Here is a 7,764-nt window from a genome sequence, read left to right on the forward strand (position 1 = left end):
TGGTCCGAGGCCCGGGGGTTGGGGACCGCTGATTTAAAGCATCATTTCAGCTCAGACCTGTGACCTCCATCAGTGGCCACCAGAAACTTTCAGTCTGCTGGAAATCCAGGTGAGTTTCTCACCTGAGGCCGTCATTACTGTGTGTATAAACCAGCTGATTGCTGCAAAGGAAGAGGCAGCAAAACCAGACAAACAGCTGCAGGTAGAGGCGGAGCAACGCCTGAAAAATGTGAAGTCAGAGGTCATGTTACTAAAGAAAGTGAAAGTGAGAGCGCAGCAGCAGAGCTGCAGTCGAGTCCTGTTAGGGTCTAAGAGAGGATTCACCAGAGTCCATCAGGTTTCTCTCAGCAGCAGTGCTGAGTGCATCACACTTCCTGTTTCTGATGACTCAGATGACTTCATGCTGACTCGTCACAGTCACATTGGTTCAATACAAATGGGCTCATTTAGCCACAGATCCGCTGTAGAAACATCTGCTGTTTGAAACTGTCTCACTGCGGCACTGATCAGGAGTGACCTGATCAATCCAAATATTGAATCCACTGGTACTGGATCGATACCAGCATGACCGGTTTGTCTCCTGCTGGTGTAGTGCATGGCCCCGTTCATCAGAAAGTAGACATGTCTGTGCAGACACCTCTCATGCACGCCCTTCCTCCCTACTCTGCTTACTTGCCCGGTGGTCATGTGACGTTCAGGCTGCAGTGAGTGTTGTGTTACTTTACAGCTGTAAATGAAAACGCTGCAAACATCGTGCATGTTAGAAGAACATTCTCCACTGTGGCACCAACATATATAAAGACATGGAAGAGCACAAAGAGAGGAAGCTTTGTCACAGAGAGCGTTACGGAGCAGCAACAGACTCAAAGACAGACCCGTGAATCAGAGACTGTCAGTCCTTTCACACAGAGAACCATCGTATAGCTCACAGTGGCGTTTCCGTCATGGCTGATGTTTGCATTTTATTTACAGCCACATTTAAACTACAGAAGCTAAGCTGAGAGCTTTGGAGACACATTTACATCCAGCTCTCCAAAACCCAGCTTCAAAATAAAAGCTGAGCTGTGTTTTATTGTGTTGAATCATTATTGTGGAAGGTAAAAGTCACAGTGATTTAGTGCTCAGAATTTGAACACTGATGATTATCCAGTCTTTCACAATAACAACAATAGAACTCGAGGCCTTTATTGTGATGCAGTACGAAGATTTGTGATGTATTTGTCGCTTAATGGCCAGAGTTTTGTTAGCAGAGCTGTTCTTCTTTAAGGATCAGTGTTTCTCAGACTTTTGATTTTTATCATGAACTTAAAAACAGGAAGTTAAGTTTGAGTTAAATAAAGGGTGGTGCAATCTTCATCATCAGTTTTCTTCAATGCTGTTTAGATTCAGGGTCCCAGAAGATGCTGGGTGAGAGCCAGGGCACATCCTGGACACGTCGTCCGTCTGTTGTAACGCCAGTACTACAATTATATTTTACATGATTGTAATATTACTGGATAATATCCTCACATTTTAGACATACAGCATAAAGTAATATGACATGTTCTCGTATGGTTCCTCCATGGTGTTTATCTGGAGCTGATCACTAGCTAAGACACCCAGGAAAGGTTTGCCCTTAATAACTCTTCTGTTAACAGTGCTAGTTCTAGTATTCAGTACCAGAACCGAACCCAAGTGCAGAAACCCAGAGCACAGGCAGGAGAGCTTAGCCATAGCTACGTCCACGGCTCCGCGTCCACACAAGCGTTTTCAGTCATTTTCACAGAGTTGTGCGTCCACACTGAAACAGCTGCAAACGCTGACGTTCCAGTGCTGCGCATGCGCCTGCCTCATTTCTGTCTGCCGCTTATTTACTTTCCTGCTCTTTGAAACGTCGCAGGAAAAGCAGCGAGTTTTTCAAATGGACTAACAATGAAGTGGAGTCGTTGCTGCGAGTAACACAAAAGTACAAAGTTGCAAAAGCGAGTGAGAATTAAAGAATGTGAAGAAAAGCTCTCTGGAGCGCGTGCAGACGCACGATCTGATATCCTCGTGCTGGTGTTGTTCCCACATCATCATACTAAATGTTGTTCCAGGATCAACATTGCAAGTGACCAATCAGAATGTTGTGACGTCATACTTTTGCGACTTCGGGAAAAACCGCCTCTGTCCGCCAATCAACGGACCCTGACCCTTTAATAAACAGTAAGCAGAACTAATATTGTCCTTGCAACATTGGAATTTCATAAATGCACGAATGGCTTGGCGTGCAAAAGAATAACGTCACAACAATGTGATTGGTCAGTTGCAATGTTGATCCTGGAACAACATTTGCATGATGATGTGGGAACAACACCGACACGAGGATATCAGATCATCCTGTGCAGACTGATGTTAATCTTTAATAGGGCTGTCAAACAAAACAGCTGCTGTGTAACGCCCTCCGCTATCTTTGGTTTTTGTTTTTTGTTTGTTTTTTTGCCTGTCCCGTTCGGCTCTTTTGCATCAGAATTATTGTCTAAAGGCGAAGAAAGATGCCCAACAGATTTACTTCAATTTACTTTACCAAATAGACCATAACCAAGTGGCCGGCATAGTGTACAGGAACATCTGTGCCGAGTATAACCTGGAAGTCCCGAGGTCAAAATGGGAGATGCCCCCAAGGGTGGTGGAGAATGACCGAGCTAAGATCCTGTGGGACTTCCAGATACAGACGGACAAAATGGTGGTGGCTAACCAACCGGACATAGTGGTGGTAGACAAACAGAAGAAGACGGCCGTAGTGATCGATGTAGCGGTTCCCAATGACAGCAATATCAGGAAGAAGGAACACGAGAAGCTGGAGAAATACCAAGGGCTCAGAGAAGAGCTCGAGAGGATGTGGAGGGTGAAGGTAACGGTGGTCCCCGTGGTAATCGGAGCACTAGGTGCGGTGACTCCCAAGCTAGGCGAGTGGCTCCAGCAGATCCCAGGAACAACATCGGAGATCTCTGTCCAGAAGAGCGCAGTCCTGGGAACAGCTAAGATACTGCGCAGGACCCTCAAGCTCCCAGGCATCAAACATCACAGTTCAGTCATGCGAGCTCTGAAACAGGAGTGGTGCTCCCAGTCCTTTATGCATTCCAAGGAAGAGGGAGGAATTTACAAACTGATCACCACACATCACGCGCCTCGCTAGGAAACCTAACAGAACAGCGGGTATGCTGTTTTGTGCCCTTGGCATTATCAGCACCTGCAAAGGGAGTCGTCTTCTCCAACTGCTGAGCCTGAAATAAGTTCATCTACTTTTAGAAACGTTCACTGAACAGTCTATTACAGTGTCACAACCAAGCATATGCATAAGCACTTAAATACTTCAAATGAGAATAATGGAAATTTTCTATTACACTACCCAGAAAGTGTAGTAATATCTACTACTGAGAAACACATGTAAAGAGTTCAAAACTGACACCTTTTTCTGTCTTTTTAAAAATGTAATCTAAATGTAATGTAAAACTTTTTTTTTTTTAATGTAATAAAAAATTTATTTTTTTCTCCCTCAGAGTGCAGACACGCCTGCTGTCAGCTATCTGCGATCAGTTTCTGTGCTCCATCTGTCTGGATGTGTTCACTGATCCAGTCTCTACACCATGTGGACACAACGTCTGCAAAAACTGCATCACTCAGCACTGGGACATGAGTCAGAGGTGTCAGTGTCCCATGAGTAAAGAGACTTTCTGCACTAGACCTCGGTTAAGGGTCAACACATTAATCTCTGAGATGGTTGCTCAGTTCAGACGTGAAGCTCAGCAGAAAGCCAGCAGCAGCAGCTCAGAGCAACAAGCTGCCAAACCAGGAGAAGACCCTGTGACGTCTGCACTGGACCCAGACTGAAGGCGCCGAAGTCCTGCCTGGTGTGTCTGACCTGGGTTAGGGTTAGACCGACCAGACACGTGTCTGTGTGCTCTGCTCTGTTTTAGACCACAAGAACCATGAGTTTGTTCCTCTGAGAGAAGAATATGAAGGAAAGAAGGCAGAGCTGGAGAAGACAGAGGCTGAGATTCAGCAGATGATCCAGAAGAGATGACTGAAGATTATGGAGATCAAATAGTCAGTGAAGATGAGTAAAGATGCTGCAGACAGACAGAAAGCAGAAGGTGTTCAGGTCCTCAGGGCTCTGAAGGAGTCTGAGAGACGCCTGAAGGAGCTCATGAAGGAGATCGAAGACAAACAGGAAACTACAGAGAAACAGGCTGAAGGTCTCATCAAAGATCTGGAACAGGAAATCTCTGAGCTGATGAAGAGAAGCTCTGAGGTGGAGCAGCTCTCACACTCTGAAGACCACCTCCACCTCCTCCAAAGCTTTTCGTCCCTGAAAGCTGCTCCACCCACCAAGGACTGGACAGAGGTCAGAGTCCGTCCACCATCATATGAGGGGACTGTGGGGAGAGCTGTGGCTCAGCTGGAGGAGACACTCAGGAAACTCATGAAGAAGAAGCTGGTTGAGGCTGCAGAGCTGAAGAGGGTCCAGCAGCATGAGGTGGATGTGACTCTGGATCCTGATACAGCTCATCCTAAACTCATCCTGTCTGATGATGGAAAACAAGTGTATCACAGTAATGTGAAGAAAAATCTTCCAGACAACCCAGAGAGATTTTCTCAGTGTTTAATGTTTAAGGAGAGCAGAGTTTCTCTTCAGGCAGATTTTACTTTGAGGTTCAGGTTAAAGGAAAGACTGACTGGGACCTAGGAGTGGCCACAGAGTCGATCAACAGGAAGGGTCAACTCACAGTGAGTCCTCGACACGGTTTCTGGACTGTGTGGCTGAGAAATGGAATTAAGTATGAAGCCAATGCTAGCCCTCCAGTCCCTCTCTCTCTTCAGCCCGGTCCTGAGAAGGTGGGGGTGTTTGTGAGGAGGGTCTGGTCTCCTTTTGTGATGTAGATGCTGCAGCGCTTATCTACTCTTTTACTGGCTGCTCTGCACCTCTGATCATCTGTCAGTCACACTGAGCTGATCAACAGCTGATTTTATTTGATAAACTGATTTTTAGGGATGGGTACCGGTGCCGGTTCTGACATAAACATTAGTAACCAGACCGAAAAGCAGCGCTCATTTCGGTGCTTTATTTCGGTGCTTTATTTTCCTGAGCTGTGACACACTTTAGATTCTAGCCAATCGTTTTACGTTTCCGAGGATAGTAGGCGGGGCCAGGTACGTACGTTCTTTTAGAGCAGAGCTACAGATTAAATGTCCAAGGCGAAGCGGTCAAAGTCTGGCTGTACTTCACAGCAAAAGATGCAAACTCAGCAGCAACAAGTGCTTTAAGCTGATACTGTGATACTGTCAAAGGAGGTAACACCTCGAATCCGATGAAACACCTGGCGACGCATAGCGTTTTTTTAAAGCCGAGAAATGCGCCGTATTTGATAGCTTGCTGCGAGACCTCACACCGAGCACATCTACTGCGGGTGTGGTGCCTGTTATCGGACCCGGAGTTAGCAACATCCCCCAAGAACCCGAAGAGGAGAGTCCTGGCCCCTAGCCCTGCCAGTGTAGCAGAAATGATGAGGATGATGATGCAGCAGCAGCCGTTCTTCTCTGCGTGAGGAGCTTAATGTTGTTCGTGTGTAATTTACGTTGAGTAGGCTAACCACGTTATTACATTAATGCATGTAAGGTGAACTAGCAAACATCATCATAGCTACATGCGGCTGTCTTCTTGTTTGATGGCAGATGCTCCCTTCACCCTGGACAAAAAGGCTAAAATGACCAAAGAAAAAGTGGAAAACAGTTAAACATGAGAGGTTTTTGGACAAAGTTGGTGTTTTTTCCATTGTTTAAGCACTGCTTCCAGCCAAGAGTGATGCCATATATGCCCCATAGCTGCAGAAAAGGCTAACATTGTTATCTTTTTACAAAGAAACAGCTGAACATGAGAGGTTTTTGGACAAAGTTGGTGTTTTTTCCATTGTTTAAGCACTGCTTCCAGCCAAGAGTGATGCCATATATGCCCCATAGCTGCAGAAAAGGCTAACATTGTTATCTTTTTACAAAAAAACAGCTGAACATGAGAGGTTTTTGGACCAATTTTGTGTTCTCCATTCTTTAAGCACCGTTTAAGCACCGGCACAGCTTCAAAAGTACCGGTTTGGCACCAGTATCAGATAAAACCTAAACGATACCCATCCCTACAGATTTTGCATATTTGCAAAGTTTGCATATTTCATGATCATTAACATGCACATTTGCATGTTAATGATCATGAAAACTGACCTCACGGCCCATGGTTTCAGTTATCATGCAAATGTCCTGTTTATAAGGTTGGAAACCTGCAGTCAGCTGAGACTGAAGAAGTCACTTGATGATGATGATGATGATGATGATGATGATGATGATGATGAAACGCTTCTCCCACTGAAAATGTCAGGTCCAGATGAACAGAATGATATTTTTGGGAGCCTACAGGAAGGTTTACACACCTACAAAGAACAGTTGTAAATAGAGAGCTGTGTGTCTCCTTGGTGTATTGCTCATGCCATTACGTTTTTCTGTTATTCCTAATTTTACATGTTTTCCTGTTGTAATTACTTGAGTTTCAGCAATAAAGCTGCTTTTAAGTTACTTCCCGAGTCCTGTATTTGGAGTTTAACTGAAACCTTGAAAACAGCCCTACAGTTTTATCACTGTTTATTTTAAACTTTTCTGGCTATTGTGTGTAGAGAGAATGACATGAAAACACCACCAAAAACAAAACCACGATCAAGTTAAAAGGTTATTAGGTAAAGAACCTGTGAGGCCCAGGTGGACAATAGCTGGAGTGAACAAGGCTCAGCGTCAGGCTTTAAAATGAATCAAAACTCTGTTTGGGGTTTCTGGCTTTGTTGTTGAAGTGAACAGACTTGCTCAAGATCACTTTCCAGTTCGATTCAACGCAATTGAATTTTATTTATACAGCGCCAAATCACAACACCAGTCGCCTCAAGAAGCTTTATATTGTAAGGTAGACCCTAAAATAATACATACAGAAAGTATGTATTATTCAATCATATGACTCCCTATGAGTACTTTGGCAAAGGTGGTAAGGAAGAACTCCCTTTTAACAGGAAGAAACCTCTGGCAGAACCAGGCTCAGGGAGGGGCGGGGCCATCTGCTGTGATTGGTTGGAAGCCAATGAAGGGAAGGGAAAAAAAAAAAGAAATCTGCTCTCTCTTTCTAGTCCCTGTCAGGACTCTTGCTGCAGTATTTTGGATCAGCTGAAGGCTTTTCAGGGAGTTTTTAGGACTTCCTGATAATAATGAATTACAGTCGTCCAGCCTGGAAGTAATAAATGCATGAACTAGTTTTTCAGCGTCACTCTGAGACAGGATATTTCTAACTTTAGAGATGTTGCACAAATGGAAGAAAGCAGTCTTACATATTTGTTTAATATTTGTTTATTTGTTTATTTATAAGGAACCCCATTAGCTTCCACAACAGTGGTTGCTAGTATTCCTGGGGCCCAAGCCATCAAATATCTCCAAATAAAATGTTACAACAATTAGATCTACAGTAAAGTTTTACAATACTGAAATGTAAACATGTGAATATTAAAAATTATATAAAAGCAGAAAACCAAAACAAAACACTCAAACAAAATACACAATTTCCATTACAAGTGATATTACCCTCTACAATTTTTACAAATACATTAAAAACTGCCTAAATAGGCTTTTAAGTAATTTTTAAAATTATGAATTGAAGCCAATTCTCTTATTGCCTCAGGCAACTTATTCCACTGAAACGATGCTCTGAATATAACAGAG

General features: G+C 43.9%; 1 pseudogene; it reads left to right on the forward strand.

Annotated features, from left to right (window-relative positions):
- Nucleotides 1–621: 621 nt before the first annotated feature.
- On the forward strand, nucleotides 622–5,558 carry LOC146632919 (zinc finger protein RFP-like; annotated as a pseudogene).
- Nucleotides 5,559–7,764: the final 2,206 nt, after the last annotated feature.

The sequence above is a fragment of the Diplotaxodon limnothrissa genome, linkage group LG5, assembly GCF_057381915.1.
Source record: "Diplotaxodon limnothrissa isolate DT_005_m linkage group LG5, D_limnothrissa_male_GT1.1, whole genome shotgun sequence".
Classification (NCBI taxonomy): Eukaryota; Metazoa; Chordata; class Actinopteri; order Cichliformes; family Cichlidae; genus Diplotaxodon; species Diplotaxodon limnothrissa.